General features: G+C 48.3%; 1 protein-coding gene across 2 annotated transcripts in view; it reads left to right on the top strand.

Annotated features, from left to right (window-relative positions):
- Positions 1-513: 513 nt before the first annotated feature.
- SMPD3 (sphingomyelin phosphodiesterase 3) overlaps positions 514-23,360 on the top strand; it is a 107,249-nt gene continuing 84,402 nt past the window's right edge. For both annotated transcript variants that reach the window (XM_078868607.1, XM_078868605.1), the window contains exon 1: positions 514-622. The gene's annotated coding sequence lies outside the window, so the exon portion shown is untranslated. The remainder of the gene's footprint in view (positions 623-23,360) is intronic.

The raw sequence follows: 23,360 nt of genomic DNA, 5'->3' as shown, positions 1-23,360 counted from the left end.
CCCATTCAAGCACTAGCCATGCTAAAACAATTTATGGGATGGGGGGCATTACGGCTAATTTAGTCACAGGCGGTGGGCTCGCATCTAATTATTAATAAACATCACGCTTTGTGTGTATGCACGCAACAGGTGTGATATCTCGCAGAGGGTGAGAGGCAGTGGAATGGAGGAGAAAGGGGATGCGAGTAAAAGAGATAAGGCAGTGGTCTTCATTGCAAGGCCCGCGATCCTGACAAAACACGACACGTGAAAACACCCCCCCTCCCGTCATCATTGTGCTGTCAATCCGCAATTGTTTAAAATGTGTGGCGGGCCCTCACGCACTGATGACTTATCTGCGAAAATGCCCACCCCACCCCCCTGAAAATTAGCGAAGAACATGAGCGTATGTGTGCGGATAGGCGGCAGGGAAGGGGAGAACCTGTATGAATGAGGGAGGGGAGTAGGAAGAAGGGGAGGGGAATGGGAGGCAGGGGAGGAGAGTAGGATGCTGGGTAGTGGAGTAGACGACAGGGGAGGGAATGGCAGTATAGGAGGCAGGTGACAGCAGCACCCGTTGCCTCGGCAACGCGAAGGAGGCATTTAAAGAGACGGAGCTCTTGTCCATGACTGCGCGATATCCGTAAGTTTATTGTTTCCCTTCCATCGCCGATTCACATTCCTAACGTTTGCCACTGGGTGCATCCGCATCATTCAGGGCATGGGGTTGCGAGGGATGGAGACAAATGAGTGTGCAACATTCCCTCTGCGTTGCCGCTTTGCTACTCACTGCTCACTGTTGTTGATTGCTCCTTATTCAGTTGCTTCGTGAGTAGAGAGGCTGCATGGTGCGTGCATTGCGGATGTGTTCTATTGATAGTGTGTTGCGCGTGTGTGGAGTGTGTGTGTGTGGAGTGTGTGTGTGTGGAGTGTGTGTGTGTGTGTGCACTGCATTCGTTGTACGTGCAGTGTCCGTGCATACCAGAGGTGTGGACTCGAGTCATGTGACTTGGACTCGAGTCAGACTCGAGTCATGAATTTGATGACTTGCGACTCGACTTGGACTTGCATAACAATGACTTTGTCCCACCTATGAGATGTGGACTCGAGTCATGTGACTTGGACTCGAGTCAGACTCGAGTCATGAATTTGATGACTTGCGACTCGACTTGGACTTGCATAACAATGACTTTGTCCCACCTATGAGATGTGGACTCGAGTCATGTGACTTGGACTCGAGTCAGACTCGAGTCATGAATTTGATGACTTGCGACTCGACTTGGACTTGCATAACAATGACTTTGTCCCACCTATGAGATGTGGACTCGAGTCATGTGACTTGGACTCGAGTCAGACTCGAGTCATGAATTTGATGACTTGCGACTCGACTTGGACTTGCATAACAATGACTTTGTCCCACCTATGAGATGTGGACTCGAGTCATGTGACTTGGACTCGAGTCAGACTCGAGTCATGAATTTGATGACTTGCGACTCGACTTGGACTTGCATAACAATGACTTTGTCCCACCTATGAGATGTGGACTCGAGTCATGTGACTTGGACTCGAGTCAGACTCGAGTCATGAATTTGATGACTTGCGACTCGACTTGGACTTGCATAACAATGACTTTGTCCCACCTCTGGTGCATATTATTGTGTACGGGTTGTGTTGCTAATGTGTTTAATGTACGAGTCATGTCTGTGTGTGAATACATTGTACATGCTGTGGTAACAAAAATATGTTGTGGTGTTATGTATGCGCAGTGGCTACGTATGCATGAAGGTTATTGTGTAGTGTCTGTACCTACTTAGTGTATAGGATATGTTGTTAATATGGTATAAGTATGTGTATATCTGGATTTTCATACGTAGTATTTGGTTTGTGTTGCTAATTTATTTCTGCATATGTATAACATCTCTATGTGGATACATAACATGTACCGAGTTGTATTTATGTATTATTTGGTGTTATTGTGCATGTGTAGTGTCTGTGTCTATTATGTCATGTCTGCATGTAAATACATAGTAAATTAGTTGTGTTGCGAATGTGTTTGCATTTATGTATAGCATATGTACGTGTAGACATTGTGCATGCGTTGTGCTTTAATGTATAGTTTGTGTGTAGAATAATTGTATGTCTATGGGCGATATCCTAGTCCGTATATGTTGCATATGTAGTGTCTGTATGGCCATTCATGACTGTCTTGCAATGTGTTGCGTGCGCATGCAGAGCGGTGGCGCAGTCGTTAGCGCGCTGCGCTACGAATCCGGTTGCCCGAATTCGATACCCGCTCACGGCCAACACCAGTGACGATTGTCTGAACCGGTTCTGGGCCTCATCTAGGTCGACTTAGCCCCAAATGAGTACCTGGTGAGGTGTGTAAACATCGCCACTGGGGAGATTAAGACGGTCGGGCGTGATGCTGCCAACCCACCCCCTCGTGTGTCGTGCCGGTCTTCAAAGGTGCTCACGAACAGCACTTGTCCCTAGAGTATGCTAGGGCTATAGGGGGGATCTGTGGCTTTGTGTACGGGCTGTGTTGCAAATGTGTTGGATGTAGTGTTTTGCTTGTGAATTATGTGAAGGGTGTTATTGTAAATGTGCTTGCATGCTCTGTATGTATGTTGTTTGTTGTAGCCACCATAGTGGGCCGTGTTAAATAGACACAACATCATGTTACGTGTGTATTAGTACGGTATAGCATTGCATTGTAGTGTGTTTATATTACGCTTTGCGTTGGGCTTCGTTCTAGACACAGTAAAGCATGTTAAATGTGACGGTGCATATACATCTGGATTGTAATATACATCTGGATTGTTGATAGCGAGTTATTTTGCATTAATATACTGAATGTGCGTGCCTTGTTTGTGTGCTATTTAGTGTTGTACATACTGGGTGGAATTGTGGTGCAGTGGTTAGGGCATTGCGTTACTATCGTAACGCGCAACCGGGTTTGATTCTTACTCAGCCAACATCAGTGACAAATATCTGAACCGGTCATGGGCCTCTTCTAGGTCAACTCAGCATTCACGTTAGTATCTGGTTCGGTGTCTAAACACGAGCACTCGGAAGACAAAGGCGGCCGGGCGTAGTGTTGGCCAACCACCCCTTTGTGTGCCGTGTCTGCCTTAGTCGGTGCTCGCGAACGGCACTTTGTCCCAAGTCTGTGAAAGAATATACGATGGAGTTTATGTGTGAAGTATTGCGCTAGTGTTTCCTTTATGCCATTGTAAAGGGAGCTGTGTTGCGGGTAGGGTGTTGGTATAGTTTACACATCTGTACAGAAGCGCTTCATAACTCATAGGATTCCTCCAGTATAAATACAGATTCTGATTCTGCAGAGGTGTGGACTCGAGTCATGTGACTTGGACTCGAGTCAGACTCGAGTCATGAATTTGATGACTTGCGACTCGACTTGGACTTGCATAACAATGACTTTGTCCCACCTATGAGATGTGGACTCGAGTCATGTGACTTGGACTCGAGTCAGACTCGAGTCATGAATTTGATGACTTGCGACTCGACTTGGACTTGCATAACAATGACTTTGTCCCACCTCTGTGATTCTGTTATGCACATTACACACGTGCAGAATAGATATGAGTCGTGTGTGTTTGTCGGGATTTCCACAACAGACACTGGGTAAATTCGGTAATAGATCATAATTAATAATGGTCCGCAATGTGGAATAGTAGACAAAACATCCTCCAGAGGGGCTCTCTAGAGCTCCCCTTTAGTGGAGGCCCTTCTACCAGCAGTGGCGTGAGCGGGCAATTGCAGGGCTGCACCTTTACCGTGAAATGTAAAAAGCGGACGTTCAATATTACACTGACGATTGTCTACCGGTGTCACAATTCAAGACTAAAATGTGAAACCTTCATTGTTAACTTACTGTGTTCCTGTCTACTTAGCAGGGCCTATCAGTGTCTCGCTCACAAAACGTACTATTTCCAATCTGGTTCAACAAATGACATCAAATTGTATGAAGGTCTATCCCTGTGTTTCATGTCTTGCTGTGTATCAGTTGGTTGCACCTGCTTATGTCTATGCTAAAGCTGGGCTGTCCGATTTATTAATTAACCCACGTGTCTATCAATTATCGTTCAATTATCAATAATAGATGTTGTTTTTGTGGTAGATCGCGTAAATATAAATGTGTCGTTAAACCCGCCACCACTCTAGTGGTGGCGGGTTTAACCACTATTACAGATAATATTGGTCGCGAAAGCCTACCTGTTAAACTATCGTTCAATTACTCGACTAAGCGGACAACACGAACATAGTTTGAGAATAAAGTCTCACCTCTGTTTCTATATGTGCCGCGAGACGGGAGGTAATGGGTGGGGCTTGATCACACGTCATCAGCATCATGAGCTGGGCCTCGCTGGGCGTGACTTCTTGGGGGTTTCTCGCCTTCAGGAGGTATGATTCTAGATTTGAAGCTTTCGTGACTGCAAGAATTCATATTCTTAGGTTTTTTTCGGTAAAATCACGTAGGTAAAAAATTAAATTAATAAAAGTAAAATAAAAATATTTTTTATTTTTTTTATTTTAATTTATTAATTTTAAAATTAAATTAATAAAAGTAAAATAAAAATGTTTTTTATTTTTTTTATTTTACTTTTATTAATTTAAATTTTTTACCTACGTGACTTTACCGAAAAAACATAAGAATAGGAGGCAGAATGTTGAGACAGCCATTTATAAAGGTTGAGGGGGGGGGCAGAGATATAGACCATGAAATAAAGTGGTTGATTACAATTGTTGTCAATAGACTGAATTCACTCATCACACCAGCTCTAGCCCGTATATCTCCCATTATTGAGAGGTCCTCTGTGTGTGTGTGTGTGGTGTTGGATTGCTGTATATCAGCTGGTTGTGCCCCGCATATCCGGGCATCTTCCACCGTTGAGTGAACCTCTTCTCCGTGGTTCCTTGCACACGGATACCTCCGTTCCATCAGCTGGGACAGCTGCAGATACAACCACAGCACACGAACAACACATGGAGTGGAGGAGAACAGGTAGGATAACTCACTGCCTTTCAAACGTGACCAAAGCCTTTTCACTGGCCACTTTAGCACATTACCACAATTACAGTAGCACTGATAATATTGTTGCACTCTAAATCCTCGCTAAGTAGCCCCAATTTTGCTGCCATACACTGCATTACAGATGTGCCGTTTTCACTTGGGACGGTCGGTATGGTTCTACAAATGTAGAATAAATGAAAACAAGGATAATTGCTACCCTTCATTCCTATTTGTATATGAGGCAGCTTTTTTTCTTCTAGAATGACTATAGATTTGAATTAGTTGGACTGTTTTAATATTAATGTGGTTTGTGCGTGTGCACACGTGGTTTTAATGTGCACCTAGCCTGGCACATGCGTTCTGGTGATATTTCCATCACTTAGTGGCGGATGCCGGTTGTTGTTACCATCCCATCAGCCTGGGTTCAATGCCTGGCAAATTAGAACATCACGAGTGGCCATCTGATATTTGAGCCTGGTCTGAGCTGCCGCTAACTAGTTCAGTCTGCTCGACCATGATTATCATCTGATGCAGTGCTCTCTCTCTCGTTCATATCTCCGACGGCGAGACAAACAGCCCATCGTGCAAAATGCTTTCTCCACCACCCACCCACCCACCTCATCATGTGTCATTATCATCAGCTACGGTCAAACCCATGCTGGATGAAGGCTTCACCAACTCGCGATCCTGTGGTGTAATATAATCCACGTGCCACCTGCACACCGACTGATATCGTAGCTCCATCTCCTTCTTGGATGGCCTTTCGGGGGCATTCTGTTCTTTGCCTGCCACTCCGTTATAATGCTGACATTATCGACCGTCATCCCTACAAGCGGCATGTCCTGCTCTAGCCCACTTAACATTTAGTGGCATGCTACCCTTAATAGGTGCTCGCTAATTACAACCAATCACTATATAAGCATCTTCTTGGTTCTTTCGGTAAAGTCACGTAGAAAGGAAATAATAAAATAATACAAATAAAACATCATAAAATACAAATTCTCACGACGTTTCGGCCACAACAGAAGCAGCCGTCCTCAGGTGAAGAAACAGAGCTGTCGGAAAGACAGCGTCCCAATGAACACCGCCAAGCTTGGCAGCGTATATTTAAGCTGGGTCGGGGGGAGGAGAGCGCCTCTGTTTCTTCACCTGAGGACGGCTGCTTGTGTTGTGGCCGGAACGTCGTGAGAATTTTTATTTTATTGTTTTATTTGTATTATTTTATTATTTTCCTTCTACGTGACTTTACCGAAAGAACCAAGAAGATGAATCCCTGCAGTCACGAAAGCTTAAAATCGAAACTATATAAGCATGTTTGTCTTGATCGATTTGGCTGTATAGCGGCTAAGTTTCTGCAACGCAAATAACATTTACAAGGTCTCACTTGCAAAAACTATTTGATTGGGCTTCAATATGACGATGTATGCGGGTCAGTATGTGTTTGTGCACATTTGTGGGTACCGGGAATGTAGTGGTTAGCGCACTGCGCTACTAACTTGGCAACCCGTATTCGATTCCCGCCCACAGCCAACATCGGCGACACTTATCTGAATCAGTCCTGAGCCTCCCCTAGGTCGACTCGGCCTTAAATGAGTTCGGAGTGTGAACATTAGTACTGGGGAGACAAACTCGACCGGGGCGTGGCGCTGGTCACCCCAACCCCATCGCGTACAGTATATATGTTGAACTTCTTTCGCACCGTATGCAGCCAACTGTGCTAATCGGAGGTGCGGTCTTCATAGGCGCTCGTTTACAGCACTTTCCCCAACGGTCCATTAAAGGCTACACGGGGGATCTTTGTCTTGTGCACCTCTGTGGATCTTGACGTGTTTGAGCACACTCACGTGAACACACTAACGCATGCATATCGTGCAGCCAGGGCAGTACTCGTGCGTGTGCGCACCCTTTGTGGCAGACACACAGGTGCGTGTTTGTGTCAGTGGGACAATTTCCGCCCAGCAAACAACAGGCGCGGGTGCATGCCAACACTTTCGTGTAACATGGATCAAGTGAAGCACGGATGTTATACAGCCGGTGCACAATTACAGCACAACGTGATATTGGGCTCAGGACAGATCAGCTGTTCAAATAGCGTGGTCACGCGTTCAATTGGACCGATCGGATTCCTGGGCTACGAGTGCGAGACTTGATACATCGCGTTCAGTTTGAAACATATTTGTTAAGTATTATATTGTTTCCCTTTTCTTTATACAGCATATCATGTGAAGTATACATGTAGGGACATGATCAGTGAAGATTATCTTCGATTTTATTTTGCCTCCCATTGGCTATTCGAGGTTTATCATTTTGTTGATTCATCGATTGCTATTGATTGTTAACCTAGAGGCACGTGCATTGAATCGCGTGAGTGCAGCACAATTTTTTGTTCGATTCAAACATGTTCTTTGATAAATTAATCACGTGACCCCCCCCCCCGCCGCGGCCACTTTCTTCGTAGTCACTACAATGAAGGCAATATTAGCAAAGAAACAAATCGTGGATACGCATGGACGATGTTAATACGTCCCAACTTGCATACAGGACAGTGCATACATTATCAGTTATGTTTTTTTTTTGCATTATGACCGCAGGTATTGTGGTCTATGCAAACATGACTCCTTGTAAAAAAGGTGTTAGTTTTGTTGCCAGATAGAAGGGTAAAAAACCAATTATCATATTTTTTACTGGCAAATGAGGTTCCAATGGTGTAAATGCTTCACCCCGAGCTCTCATACTCTGATGGTGCATTGTCTTTGAGTTGTGCGCCTTATGGCGTCATCTGGTCCAACCCATGTGAGACTAGGCTCTAAGGAAAGCTGCCTCGGGTGTGGACCAATCAATTTCAAGGACAGTGCATACATTATCATAGTTATGTTTTTTGTTTGCATTATGACTGCAGGTATTGTGGTCTATGCAAACATGACTCCTTGTAAAAAAAGGTGTCAGTTTTGTTACCAGATAGAAGGGTAAAAAAACAATTATCACGTCCCAACTTGTATGTTTGTCCTCGGAAGTATTGTGAAGCGACAATAATGGTAGGGACTCACGCCTGGCGCGCTGGAAGCAGTAAGTCCACCAGCTGCGATGAGACCTCAGGTCTTGGACAGCGACTTAGCGGGGGAGGGCACGCCACAACGGGCCGCATCGGGATGCTAAGACCGTGTCCTTTTAGGTCTGTGGTTGTTTTGTGTCTCCAATGTCTAGGCTGTCATTTCGTGAATTTGGCTGGTGTCCGTAGAGCAATTCCCTACATGCAGCCCAACATTATTCCTAAAGTCGAATCAACTTTGGGATCGTGTTATAAAGAGTTATTGTAGGGCCCCCGTTTTAGACAGACAAACGGACAGAGTTGGAAAGCATGAAAAAAGAGCGAACAGGAAAGCTGTGGGCATCTATCGTGGTTCGGCGGGTGCTCATGAATCCCACACAGCACACGGCCCAGCGGAAGCGGTCATGAAACAGGGCACGAGGCGCCACGCGTCTGACAGCCCGGTATTTATTCCCATTGCTCGCTTGTTCTTACACCCCCCCCCCCCCATTCAGACAGGCATGCAGGCAGACAAATGGATGAATGGACCGAACTAATACATGAACACATTACGCAGTAGCCGGAAAAGGTAAAAAAAAAACTTGACCTCGAATCGTGACCTCCGATTAGCACCTACTGTGCGAAAGAAATTCAACGTACAATACAGCACCGTATGTTGGAATTGGTGGTGAAAAATCCTACCTCCATAAATACTATCCACCTGTGGCTGTGACAACAAAACCTACCAGCAGCGATTTTCTATTTTTAAAACGTTCCATTTATTAGCAGCTCAGTCGCCCGAGACAAGCCGGGTGGCATGACGACAAGACAGCTTGCTCAGGCGTTCAAGTGCGCAATGTCCGCTCGTGCAATGGAAACACCCAGCGCCACGTTTTCCCCCAATAATGATTATATACCGTAGAGCAGTAGTTCCCTGCCCGTGCAAGAGACGTGGGGCGTGTAAAGTGAGCGTTCAGCAGGAAAACACACCGGGGGTGCGTGTCCATCCGCGGATAAGCACCCCCTCCGCACACACACCCCACCCCCTCGTGCAATGCAGGAAAGAAAAGTGAGCGGCCCGTAACAAGACCTCGCCAATGCCCCGTCCGTCACTAAATTAACCACGAGCTCCAAAAGGCCGCTGTCCAAATCCTGTCCAAAGAAAACTACGCGACGGGCGAAGATACCGCCAGACATCGGAGCGGATGGAAGAAAACAAATGTTGTCGTTGTTGTAATTTTAAAATGAGTCGCGGTGCGGTCAAGATCGTTCTCCAAATGCAATTTCCTGAAGGTTTTGTTTTTTGGAGTGTTGTTGTTGTTGCGTGGCGACAGGAATTGGCAGGGAAGAGAAGGCAGAGGCATTTCGTGACTCGTTTCGTTCGTTCACTGGGGAAACGGGAAGATGTCGCAACGTCAAACCTTTGTCTGTGACATTGGCAACTGCGCTCTACGGCATTGTGTCAACGCGCTGCGCGGGTGTTTTTTGGGCGTTTTTCGTTCACATTAAAGAGCTTGCGCCGAGCACCGATTCAGACATTGTGGTTGGTGGGGAAACGTGTCTGACAGAGAGAGAGAGGCCCTTTGCCTGCCGGGCAACCATATAATCAAAGCGCGCCTGTTCTCTGTACCCGAGGAGGTCTTGATGAGCGTGTAAGCTGTTTGAGGTGAGGGCATTTTCTCAAGTCGCTGTTTCGACAAACACTCATCCCGGCGCTCACGGCTGTGTGTGCAAGGGGCGGGCGATCCGCTTCGCCAGCATGGATCGGGCTGGATTTGAAGCCAGAGTCATGGTTACGTTAATCCTGAAATCCTTAACGCAAAGGGAAAAAAGAAAAACCTCACATTTTACCTGTTTTCCTTCTCCATTTTATATGCAAGTCTGCAGCTGCACAGTACTTTGATAAGTTGAAATTGAACTTTTTTTGTCGACTTGTCGATGTAATTCACCCTTTACGTACGATAAGATGAGCTCAAGTGCAGAAGCTAGATTGCTGATCACCGCAACGTGGTAATGTGAGGAGTAGCAACGACTTGGGGAATGCCTTGATCCAGCAGTGGATAAATCACGGCTGATATAGTGTTACTAGCATAAGTACCCGGCGTTGCCCGGGTGAAAAATATATTTCTTAATAACCTTACATATATACACCCACTCTCCCTCACCACTCATCCTCACCAATCACACCCTCACCAATCACCACTCACCACTCACCTTCAACACTCACCCTCACCACTCACCACTCACCCTCACCATTCACCCTCACCACTCTCCCTCACCACTCATCCTCACCACTCTCCCTCACCACTCATCCTCACCAATCACACCCTCACCAATCACCACTCACCACTCACCCTCAACACTCACCCTCACCATTCACCCTCACCACTCTCCCTCACCACTCTCCCTCAGCACTCATCCTCACCAATCACACCACTCACCATTCACCCTCACCACTCTCCCTCACCACTCTCCTTCACCACTCTCCCTCACCACTCTCCCTCACCACTCATCCTCACCAATCACACCCTCACCAATCACCGCTCACCACTCATCCTCACCAATGACACGCTCACCACTCACCCTCAACACTCACCCTCACCACTCACCATTCACCCTCACCATTCACCCTCACCACTCTCCCTCACCACTCTCCCTCACCACTCATCCTCACCACTCACCACTCACCCTCAACACTCACCCTCACCACTCACCCTCACCACTCAACCTCCACTCACTAATCACCACTCACAATCGCCACTCACAACCGCCCTCACCATTATATTTTTGCCCCAGTCAACGCCGGATATTTCCCATTCGTAGCAGTTTATATCAACTCTATAAGCAACTTACATTAAACAGGAAGCGCGATCCTAAAGTAATTTACAACCTTCGATTACTCCTTTGTGCGATTCAAAGAATCGATTCCTGGCATGTTGGGGGTTTACATTTTGAATGATAGAGTTTCATTTTCATTGTTATTTTATTTTTGTATTTTTTCAGGAGTTTTTAATTACATTTTGCCCTGGTCAGCCGCGGATATTTCCCGTTCGTAGCAGTTTATATCGACTTTAACCAACTTATAGTAAACGGGAATCGTCCGAATCTAAAGGAATCTACACCCTTCGATTCCTTTGCGCGATTCAGAGAATCGAGTCTTGGCGCGTCGGGTTTAAAAGTAATTACACGGTTGTTTTTTCATTGGTATGTAATATTTGAAAGTTTTCATAAGATTTTAAATGTATTTTCCCCCCGGGCAACGCTGGGTATATCGAGTTTATACCACAAATGCGTGCGCATATTTTTAACGGGAATTAAAAATGGCGTCCACCCGGCAGCGTTGCCTAGGGCAACCGCCGTCCAATGAAACTGCGTATGGTCCGGCGACACACAGACACACACACAGACAGACAGACAGATTTGCGATTTTATATATATAGATAGTGTTGCCCGTCATGTGGTGAGATGCATAAAAAACACAGTTGAGATGGAGCAGCACTGAGTCACGGTGTGTGATTACCTCTCAAGCAGTACACTGCAGGAGAGTGAACCACGCTACACAATGGATATACCGGAGTACTGTGTTTTGATTTGAACTCAGAGGTTTAGCAGACGGAGACGGTGATTCCCCTCATATGAGCATGTGTGTGTGCATCTGCTGTCCTAGAGGAGAGCAGTAGTGTAGCTACGAACCCGGCGACCCGAGTTCGATTCCAGCTCGCGGCCAACATCGGTGACGATTATCCCTTGGGTCGACAATCGTGCTAATCGGAAGTGTGGAGGAAGGACGACAAACACAAACAGCTGTTCTAAACAAATGAGTTTCCATCTAGATTATTTAAAAGTGCGTAGCTCCGGTGGCTTCCTCATATCCGAAGGAAGAGCGTTCCAGACGGCCGCAGAAGCGCATCTGAAAGCGCGTAATGTAGCGACCGTCTTTGTTCGATGGCTCAGCCAAATAAGCCGCTGCACGGATGACCAGAGTTTCGCGCAATGGTGTATGCTCCTTGACGAGATCGTTTGCCGTGAAGGAGAGTAAGTGTGCTTGGGCAGGGCATATTTAGATTTGAAGCTTTCGTGACTGCAAGGATTCATACTCTTAGTTCTTTCGGTAAAGTCACGTAGGTAAAAAAAATGATGACAGAGACTTGTGTTGCCTCCGAAACGTCGTGATTTTTATTGTTTTATTTTTTTATTAATCTTAATTTCATTTTTTACCTACGTGACTTTACCGAAAGAACTAAGAGTATACAGGGCATATTTCTCAGGTGGGTTGATGGTCGACGGACAACACTGGTGATGGAACGGCAGCTGAAGGAGTAGAGGACGATCGTCGTGGAGATGGGGGCGACGAGGAGCTGTTTGCCTTCATCCAGCAGTGGAGTGCTCGTGGATGTTTATGGAGTATGATGCTGCAATACAAAAAAAGAGAGCGATGTGGACAGATCCCAATGCTGATTACACGTTACGCGCAGCAGTACAGGGCATTGTTAATAACAATAGTGGTGGATTATTTCAGCACGTGTGCCCGTGCTATTATTACACGTTAATTACAGTATTCTCTTCTCTCGTCTCTATTAACAGTGGCGCACACCTTGGCCTGTTTTTTTAGAATGACGTCTTTTAGCATATACACTTTAATTGCAGCCACCTGCCTATGCTCACACCCGGCCTTCCTTTGCCTGGCTTTTGTTTTAAAATTGATAACAGGAGGGCGATGTCTATTCGTCAACTTACAGCAAACGAGTCTCTTCCAACATACCGCAGGCCTACCGCATCAGCCGCAGCGCTCAAAGGTTAATGCATTCGCATAGGCAAGCCTATCTTCAGAACTGTTTCACTACTTCCGTGTAGAAATGCTATTATATACGGCCAATGGTTTTCGGACGTTAAGCTAAAAATTTTCAAATTATTACAAAACGTGTTCATTCTGGTGCGACTTTTAAATACACGACACTTTCATTGGACGATTGTGGCTATGCGTGTCTCTAACTCAGCGCTGTGGAGGCGAGGGTTAGTGGATCACACAAACGTTAAGGAACTCCCTGCCCCCCCTGGATGTTGAGGTGCCCTACCCTGGCTTGCCAGGAGAAGACGGTACAGTATAGTGAAGACTATCAACATATTCCTGCGGAGGGAGCTGGTAGGAACGTTGGGTTGCTCGGTCAATGGCCAGGGTCAACGGCGGCGTGGTGTATTCCGCAAATATGCCCGACTGTGAGGGCGGGCACAAGCCGGCGTGAGTAGGTTAAACGTTGAGTTTTATAAGGGCACCACGGGGTGACCAGCCCCTCCCCACCCAGCCCCACCCCTCACCCCCCACCCAGCCCCTCCCCACCCAGCCCCTCCCTCCCCACCCAGCCCCGCCCTGCACGACGGACGGACACAATAATCCCCTGTGGGCTGGTGTAACCAGGTGCCCCCTAGCACGAGTGGGTTTTTGCCCGGGTGTTTGCGGTTTCCTCCCACATGCATAAAACAACTTAATATATGCAGGACTGCAGAGCTTTGGCAATTGTTGGCACCGACTCACTGCGTGACTGCCTTCCAGCTTGCGTGTGGTTCTCTGGTGACGTCGAAATTCCATTTGCATGAACGACGATGCTTTAGAAAACGAAACGTTACGTTAATACTCGTGTGTGCCCTTCGTTGACTTAGAGTGACGTACATCGGTTTTCCTAATTATTTCACGTGATTGTGTACGAAGCACGAGTTAGCCTTGATAGCCACTCTTTAAATGTCGTATTTCAAATAGTGAGGCTCGCTTGTCACCCAACTGATGGGTGTGTCCCAGAAATTATTACATCAAAAGCGTGGCACAAACAATTGATATTGCCTTCATGTCTGTGTCTGTTCCCGTTAGGGCTTCCGAATCCTCACGTATTCTGTTAGACTTTCAGATTGTCTTTCTGTCAACATGTTCGTGTCCAATCGTGCCTGTCGAAGATATCGCTTGAGCCGAATGATCCATTTCAACGGACACTTTTAAAGGATGGTCCAGCCGTACAACATCTCACGATGAGATCGATTTTTGGGTCAGACAGTCAGAGGTCAAGTTCACGGTGATCCTAAGTGCTGTCACGGGGAAATGGGTTTCAAAGCACCGGTCGTATCTTGTAATTGGAGATTTAGTGGCTGCATTACACCCAAATCTATTGAGCTGAATTTCATCTGCTTGCAATTTGACATAATTCATCGCACCAGAGATTGGCATGCAGCCTTTCTGAGAGCATCAATAAATAATCAGTAGGTATGCATAGAGCTTGCGAGCACGGAATTCATTTTAACATCGGCAGCATTTAAATGAACACTCTGCATGCACGGTCACACGTTGATTATAATAATGTTTTTTGAGATGACAAAATAGGGTGGAGTATTTTCTACGTTCATTCAGCAATTAAAACAAGCGACAAGACAGCCTCTGTCCCAAAACAGAATATAGTTGGCCCTTTATCGAATCAAATTAAGTACAAAAAAAAACCCTCGTGGTTGTGATTGTCCGATCATTATTCCGAAAGCCGCACAGCGTAAACATTAGCCGTGTCTTTATTGAAAGCCGCTGCTGAGAATGCTTTGTGTAAGACCATCACAATATATATATTTTTTGTAAATTACCTTTTCTATACTTTGCACTCCGATCATTTTTGTTGTGCTGCGTGTGCCACATTTTGACCTGCCCCTACTCGACATCTGCGAAACATAGCTCATCGGATTCCTCCAGTATCAATAAAAATTCTGATTCTGACGTATGAAGGCACAGCCGTGCAATTGCATGCTCTGCTAGCAGAAAGGCCGCCCAAGAGAGCACACACTCTCGGGAGCTCCTCGAGAAGACATTTGGCCTGCTTTCCCGGGGTGGCCAGGCGTCTTGGAAGAGGTGGTGGTACCCACACTTTACCCCACCACACGTGACCTGGCGATCAATCAACTTGTGGTTGTTGTTGGCCCATTACTCTGCTGGGTGGATAGAGGCGGCGGCGGTGAGGGCGGATTTAAGAAACCAGCGGCGTTGTTTTGACTGCCGCGCCGTGCCCTGCTGATGAACTGGCGACCTCTATTGGAAATGCAGTGTGCTGGCCATGACACCACGAGGTGTAGGGTGCTGGCCTGTGAGCCAGCACTCGTGGTGTGTGAGGTTCAACTGCAGGTTCCCCTCGCTGTTCGCGGTAGTAGATGCATTCCAAGAAAAAGGGCGCGCAAAGGGAAATCGCACGTGGAGACAGCTGGCTACCGAGTAGTACACACACAGTACACACAGTACACATACACAGTACACACCGTACGCATACACAACACACACAGTATACACACAGTACGCACACAGTACACACACAGTACACATACACAGTACGCACACAGTACACACCGTATGCACACAGTACGCATACACAACACACACAGTACACACACAGTATACATAAACAGCACACACCGTACGCACACAGTACACACACTACGCACACAACACAGTACACACACACAGTACGCATACACAACACACACAGTACACACACAGCACACATACACAGCAGACACTGTACGCACACAGTACACACAGTACGCACACACAACACAGTACACACACAGTACACATACAGTACACATACAGTACGCACACAGTACAGACACAATATTGTCCAACAGTCCGATCGCGTAGCAATGTTGAGTGATGTTTTGGGCAATGGCACATAGGAAGGCCAGTGAGGTAGAGTAGTGTGATGTTCTACCAGATCAAATCATTCAACTTTTCAAATACAGTCATCATACGTATATAAGAATGTACACGCGTATAAAATCTGGTACGCATACGTACGGTCATACATGTTTAACAAATCAATAAAAAATGTAACCACTGATGCTAAAAATAATCACACTCGGGCTTTGAACTTTTAGAAGTTCCACCATTTTTGCTGCTTTAATCATGAGAGAGAATAAGTGTTGCCTTTGGGGGTTGCAGGGTTGAAATGAAAGCACTCAGTCTGAGGCCATGATTCATTTTGTATATGGAGTTGAACCATTTTAAACAGTGGCGGCTCCTGCAAAATCTCTCAGGGGGGGCAAATGTCTGGATGATTGATAAGGATAAGGTCCACCCATGCAATGGATAAATTAACAGCTTAAGCATGTAAAGGCAACTTCACTTCTTTAATATTAATGAAAAATAAAGTGACTCTTACAATACATCTTGTTTGTTTCTATACTCACTATTAAAACAAACCACTCAAGTTTCTTTTATTAAAGATTCCACTAGGTGGCAACAAATTATATTGTTGGATGAAACGTGCTTACGTATGATGACGTAAGCACGTTAGGGCGATCCCTCCCGGAAGCCATAGAGAATGCATTGCAGCGCCCCCGTTCGAAAAAAAACATCTTTGAATGTAAGTCTATGGGACCACTCGGGGCGATTCTCAGCTGGAGGGAAATCGCCCAAAAAGAGGCGGTACTCCACAGAACGTAGCATGACGCTGATTGGACTATATTCAGAGGCACAGTGACGGCTAGCGTGACTTTGTGGTTGAATGACATTGGTGGTGCGTCGCCCAATCGCCCTAATGAAGAAACCGCCCCGGATTTTAAAGGCCCCTTCCACATGTTTTAATGATGACAGCACAGCGATGCATCCCTTCAGAGAATACTGGGAGTAGTAAAAAGAAGAGTTAGGTAACAAGCTGAGCAAATACGTTCAACACCAAATCAAAATGACAAACATATTGTCCACGTTTTAATGTTATTGCTCCAATTGGCGGCTGCCAGTCATACAGCGTTGCGTGAAAAGTCTACTTTTTCACTTTTATTTGCACTCAAAAGTAGAAAATAAATTATTTTCACCCCAGAAATTAATAAGATTGGATGTGCTGAATGAAAGTGGCTGGCTTCACTTCGGTATGTTCCATTTACATCATACAAGCCACCCACTTGTATTCAGCACATCAAATTAAATACATTTTTGGGGTGAAAATAAAAAAAAATCTACTTTTGAGTGCAAATAAAAGCGTGTGCATTGAAAAACGTGTTTTCTTTTACCATTTTTTTTGTCTTCTGAGCCAGAGATCTAGCAACAACAAAAACCAAGGAAGAAAAACCGTGCACGCGCACGGATACTTTCGCCTTTTCCCCGACGTGGGAGCGTTCGACGCGTAAGTGACAACGTTAGCGCTCCCAAACACGCGTGGCGAGGGTCGCGTCACGCAGCAGCAGCAACAGTGCACCGTCGCGAGAGTGGACCGGGAAGCAATGCGCGTGCAAATGCGCGGTTCAGTTTGTTCGACCCATGTGAGCGCTCAGGGAGAATCAGGTTTTTTGTTTTTTTTTACAAGAAGTGGAACCCCGGGTCGCCGGGATGACAGAAAGATGAGCGTTGCGCCTCGGCCGTTTACGACGCAAACACCAAGACGATTTAACACGTAGGCTTTCGCGACCAATATTATTCATAATAAACGTTTTTGGGTTAGATCGCGTCGTTTATAAATATTATGACCAAGACAATTGTTGTCTTTGACAATCTCCCCTAAGACAGACTACGTCCCTTTATAGCGTCACAACTTCACGCTAAAGTTGCGTTCGTGTTGGATCATCTTGTGCCCCTGCCCCCGGCTCGAACGCCGGGCGAAAGAGGCCGTGGGGCATTTCAGTGTCTCTTAAAAGTCGGTTGCGGATTGAACGCTGCTGCTGCTGCTGCAAATGAGCAGCAGCAACAGCAGCGCGACGGCGGTGGCTGCCAGGGTGACTACAGCCCCTGCTCCTTGGTGTAGCGAGGAAGAGGAGGAGGAAGGGTTGCGAGCAGAGGTCGCAACTGGGTACCCGATACCCGTACCCTACCCGATACCCGGCTACCCGTACCCGGCCAGGTACGGGTACGGGTACCCGTTTGCGACCCTGGTGCGGCCGGGTACGGGTAGGCCGTGAGTCACTGGTGAGTAACCGTTTGTCACTCATTTCGGGTAGGGTACGGGTAGGGAACGGGTACCCGTTCCTGGCGGGTACGGGTACCCGTTTGCGACCCTGGTGCGGCCGGGTACGGGTAAGGAATCAAAACCCGTTTGCGACCTCTGGTTGCGAGTCCAATGAGCTGTAGTGCAGGGGGACCGCGGAGCGGCGACGGACAGGGTGGACAACCGAAAGCAGAGGCGCGGTGGCACAGGCGGTGGACGATCTTGTAGCTGACCCTGCTGGCGATGGGAAGTCGGTCTTCTTCTTTCGTATGGCCGATGTGGATGAAGAGCAACCACTACAATGTCACATTCGGGTGGTCATGAAAGACAATCGCATCAGGAGCAGCGGAGTTTTGTATCGCCGTGATGTCTCGTTCGTGTTTGTGGATCGGGGCATTGCGTCGTCGCACCGTTGTACGGCCTGTTCTGGACGACCACAGTCGCACGCCGCTGGAGAGTTTTAAATTTTCCATTTGTGCATCGGGGTTCCGCAACTGCCATGGTTTGTGCAGCGGATGCGGTTCAGGGTGGACGGTGAGGTTCGTGGAAGATCAAATCCAGGGAGCTTCAGGGGGAAGTCAGTGGAGGGAGGCGGGGAAATCTTATCCGGGGATGACAGGCGCAGAGGACGATATGGGCGAGATGGTGTTGCAACCTTCGGCCTTTCTTGTGGTTACTCGATGAAGATCGAACATGAACGGAAATGTAATAGTCTGAGGTGGGACCCGATGAGTTACAGTATTGGCGATATCTGTGGTGATGATTTCTGTGGTGATGAGTGGACGTAAATGACGGCGGGTCCTGAGGTGGTAGTTGCAAGATCTGATGATGTGATTGGTGCAGCTGCCAAAGGATAAGGTGGAGTCGAGAGTGATGTCAAGGAACTCCGAGGAGCTTGATGCGCTTGGTGAATGTACACAAATGAGTCGATTGGGAGTCGGTGAGAGAGGACATATGCATTTTAGCATCGATTCAAAAAGATGGCCCACCTGGGTTGCAATTTTAATTTAAAGTCACCGTGATGTAATTGGCTTCCCTACAAGGGGCTTGGCTGCCTCTGTAGGGAGTCCAATTCTCTGGTGCACACTCAGTCACATACATTCAATCAGTGCACGATTAGTTCATCACAAAAAATTCCAACCTCCTCATGGGTCACAATGTCTGTTATAATCACAACAATAATGCCCTTTGTTTTTTTCGGTAAAGTCACGTAGGTAAAAAAGAAATAAATGAAAAAACAACTAAATAAAATCACGACGTTTCGGAGGCAACACAATTTCACTTACAGTGAATTTCACTTACAGTGAATTTCACTTACAGTGAGTTTTGCTGTAACGGTTCCACCTGAAGACGGAAGCTTGTGTTGCCTCCGAAACGTCGTGATTTTATTTAGGTGTTTATTTATTTATTTCCTACGTTATTTTACCCGAAAAACCAAAGAGTATGAATTCTTACAGTCACGAAAACTTCAAATCTAGAAATAATAATGCCCTGTACTTATGCCGGAAAAGCTTCACCGAGTTTCAAGACTTCATCAACAGATTGCTGAATTGGGATGTTTGGGCAATTCTACTAAAGGAGAGGTTGGCTCCTGGGAGCAAACTGGAGAATCCTGTAGAACATCTACGTACGGTGTACGAGGGGGAGTCTCTCAAAGCTCCCCACAGATTGAGTCAATTTCTAATACTGCCATATTCTCGTCACCTAGCAGCCCGAGCCGGCAAAATCGCCGTTTCCATCCCAAGTACTCGCCAGGCTCATCTATGCTTAGCGGGCTGATGGGCATTCATATGGCCATAGGCATTCAAAGTTATATAATTGTGATTTGTGAACCACTTTCATATGATGTGTAATGTACGGTTGATTTTATCAATCCCTGAGTTTTTATATTGTTATATTAGACCATCAATAAAGTGTGGCCCCCAGGTACAGTCCATGGCATTTCTCATTCTTATAGGGAATGGGGACCTGTCAACAGAAATTGATCTTTTCTAAAATTAGGGCCTCCTGTATTGCGCCGCACTAGCTTAAGTCACCTGTTCAAAGTACTGATCTGGTGCAATCAATCGGGCACACCGACACAGGGAAAGAGATCCTCATTTCGGTTACAACAACACAGCTGGATCATGCTTTTCTTTTTTTAAAGCGCTACAATTGGCTTTCTTAAAAATACGACAATTTGTTTCACTCGCGCGTCAGTAGCACTCACAAGTGTTGTGACCCACGGTTACAATTTTAATTAGAGACCAGGGCATTTTAATGAGCGATATCTCATTAAAACGCGTAGAGCAATTAAATAAGAAGAGAAATTAAAGAGAGGAATATGACTTTTCCTAATGTGTAAAAAGATTACCATTTCCTCTGGGACGTAGGCTGCCATTGAGCATAACTCCTCAGCGCAGAGTGTGGCAATTTATTAAAGCCCGTACTTGATGATAGGCAGTGCAATTTGGGGTTGGGTTGCAACCTGAGGTAGGACAGCAACACAAAAACATGGACATATCATGGGAATAATGGTATCTCACAATACTGGAAGAGGAGAGACCTACATGTCACATGTGCATGTGTAGAGGTGTAATTGTGTATGGGAGCGGATGGCAAACAAACACAAGGGGCGTGGTTAGGGCCGTACACATAGGAGGTGGCCACACCGACGTCCGCACCTGCATCCCCCACGGGCCCCTCCCGGGGGGGCCGCGGACTATAAGAGGGGGTGAGCCGGAGGGCTCGAGGTCGAGGTATCAGCTTTAACCAGCGAAGACGGAAGACCAGCTAGAATAGGCCCCGGAGCTCCCCTGGCTCGCTGTCCTTATAAGGGCCGACCAGGGCAAGCCGGTGGCGTGGCCCCGAGAGCCCAGACTGACGAGCAGGTCTGGGAACTCAGGGGGTCAGATCCCAGCTTGACCAGGGCTGGGACAGGTAGCCTCCCCTAGCTCCCTAGTGGAGGACTTGGGCTTAGGTTAGCGGGGCTTAGATGTTGTGTCTCCCTGTTAGCCGAGTAAGGGGACGTTACCCCTTAGGTCCTGTGTATACTCGCTAACTGTATACAAGTTGTGTTAATAAATAAGTGTGCCTCCGATCCCGTCGTCAAGCCTCCTGAGTAATTACTACATCTGGTGTCAGAAGTAAAACGTCCAAAGATGGACACACGAGGGACGACACGTACCAGGGAGTCGGAGAGGGAGGACACCGCGGCCGAATCACCACCAGAGATGGCCGAGGTCGGATCGGAGCAGCCGGGGCCGAGTACACCCGCGCCGCTACGACAGGAGGGGGGGGATGCGTCGGCCGAGGGACTTCGGCTGGCTCACTCCCGCCTGGCGGAGCTGCTCTACGCCGCGGCCGCCGTGTTGGAGGAGATCACGCGGCTGAGAGCTGGAGGGGCTGCGCGGGAAGACGGCAGCAGCCGACGCACGCCGGCATTTCCCGCCACCCCGACGCGGCTCGCGGTTAAATTTCCCGCCATCACTACAGTGCGAGCAGAGGGCGGGGCCGGCCTGCGTCAGGTGACTGCTGAGGGCCAAGCACGAGCCGTGACATCATCAACGCCGGCCAGCGCGTCAACAACGGAGCGACCGGCGATGCCATGCTCACAGCCCGCCCACACTGCAACGTCGGCTGGGAACGAGGGAGCGAGATCCGCAGCCACGGACGTCGCCTTACAACAGCGACTGCCGCCTCTCAAGGAGTTCGTGGGAGCGGCTGGAGATTGGGGTGGCTTCAAAAGGCGGTTCATCGCTCATCAAGAGATGGCGAACTGGACGGACGCCGAGGCACTATGCGCGCTGCCGGCGATGCTGGACGACGACGCCCTGGCTACCCTCACCTCGGCGCCTAAGGAAAAGCGCGCCACGCTGCACCTGGCGCTGCAGCTGCTGTCAGCCGTCTATGGGCCGCCTTCGGACTGCAGGCAGCTGTTCCACGATCGGCATCGGGGCGCCAACGAATCGCCCCTGGCCTTCCGAACGGCTCTCCTGGCCCTGGCAAAGGCAGCTTTCCCGCGGATGGACGAGGAGGGAGTGGACGCCATGGTGGCTGAAAAGCTGCTGCTACTCGCCGATGAGCTGGACATCGCCGTCTTGGCTCAAGACGACGGAGAGATGTCGTCCCTGCTGGTCGCGCGCCACATCCACGGGGGCTTGCGGTCCCTGCGTCGCAAGGCTGCCAAGGGGGTGGCCGGCCATGCCATGGCGGCCACCGCCCTCCCATCAGAGGAGGTCTGCGGGGTGGAGCGGCGGGGGGAATGGAGATCGGCGGCACCGCAGGCTCGGAATGGACCGAGCCGCCAGGAGCAGCCCAGGCCATCTGGGGCGCTCACACGTTGCTACAACTGTGGCCTGCAAGGCCACGTTGCGTCAGGATGCCGGGCTCCCCGTCAGCGCGGAGCGACACCTCGTCAGGACGCCACGCCGTCTCCACCCAAGCTCCAGCAGAGAAATACGGCGAGTCGTGGCACCTCACACGTTTGGCCCATGCACACATCCGACACACACTCACGCGCTCAACTGAACAGGGTTCGAAAATCGCCGCCCATCGCGCGCGATTGTTCTGAAATGCGGCGAGCGCTCCAACCGGGTCAGTGGTCGGAGCTCGCCCATCGTGTCGTTGCTGCGTCGGCGGGATCATCGGTTGTGGTCGGTCATATTGATGGGGTAGAGCTGCGGATTTTAATTGACACAGGGGCATCGGCGACCATTATATCTGATTTGATTTATAACATCCTTCCCGTTCAAAGTCGTCCCTTGCTCCCTGTTGACGTGCCATGCTATGCTGCTAACGGGGGCTCGCTGGGCATTATTGGGCAAATCCGCGCCAAAATTTGCATTGGAGACATTAAATTATCCGGGCCTGTTTTGGTTTCCTCCTCACTCGCGGTTCCGTGCCTGTTGGGGACGGATTTCTTGGCCAAAATGCCCATCCGTATCTTGATTGACCAGGGGTGCATCGAGCTCCCATCGGGCCGACGTGTTACATTTTTGTCTTCCCCCACCACGGAGCGTCGGGCGTTTGCCACCGTGCAGGCGCTCGTGACAAAAACTGTGCGCGTACCCCCGGGGGCTCAGATGCTCGTCCCTCTTAGGTTGCGTCGGCCGTTTGCTAAAGGGGTTGCGGATCGGGGGGTCTTGTTGGGACCATCTCGGGCCGGGGTCAATGGACCCGATTTGCTAGCGGCTCAGACCATGGTGAAAGGGGATGGGGACCCCTTCATTGCAGTCCTTAATGTAGGATCGCGAACGGCCGTGGTTCCTCAAGGGACCGTGCTTGCACACGCAACGCCGGCGCCCTATGAGGAACCACTCGTGGGTCAGGTAACCACCGATCCTCCGTCGCGACCGCATTCGGACTGTGATGACGGATGGCTGGATGCACTTTGCGCGGGATC

This window comes from Lampetra fluviatilis, chromosome 26 (assembly GCF_964198595.1).
Source record: "Lampetra fluviatilis chromosome 26, kcLamFluv1.1, whole genome shotgun sequence".
NCBI classification, from domain to species: Eukaryota; Metazoa; Chordata; class Hyperoartia; order Petromyzontiformes; family Petromyzontidae; genus Lampetra; species Lampetra fluviatilis.
Note: the sequence above shows the minus strand (reverse complement) of the source record. Positions and strands in the feature narration are given on the sequence as shown.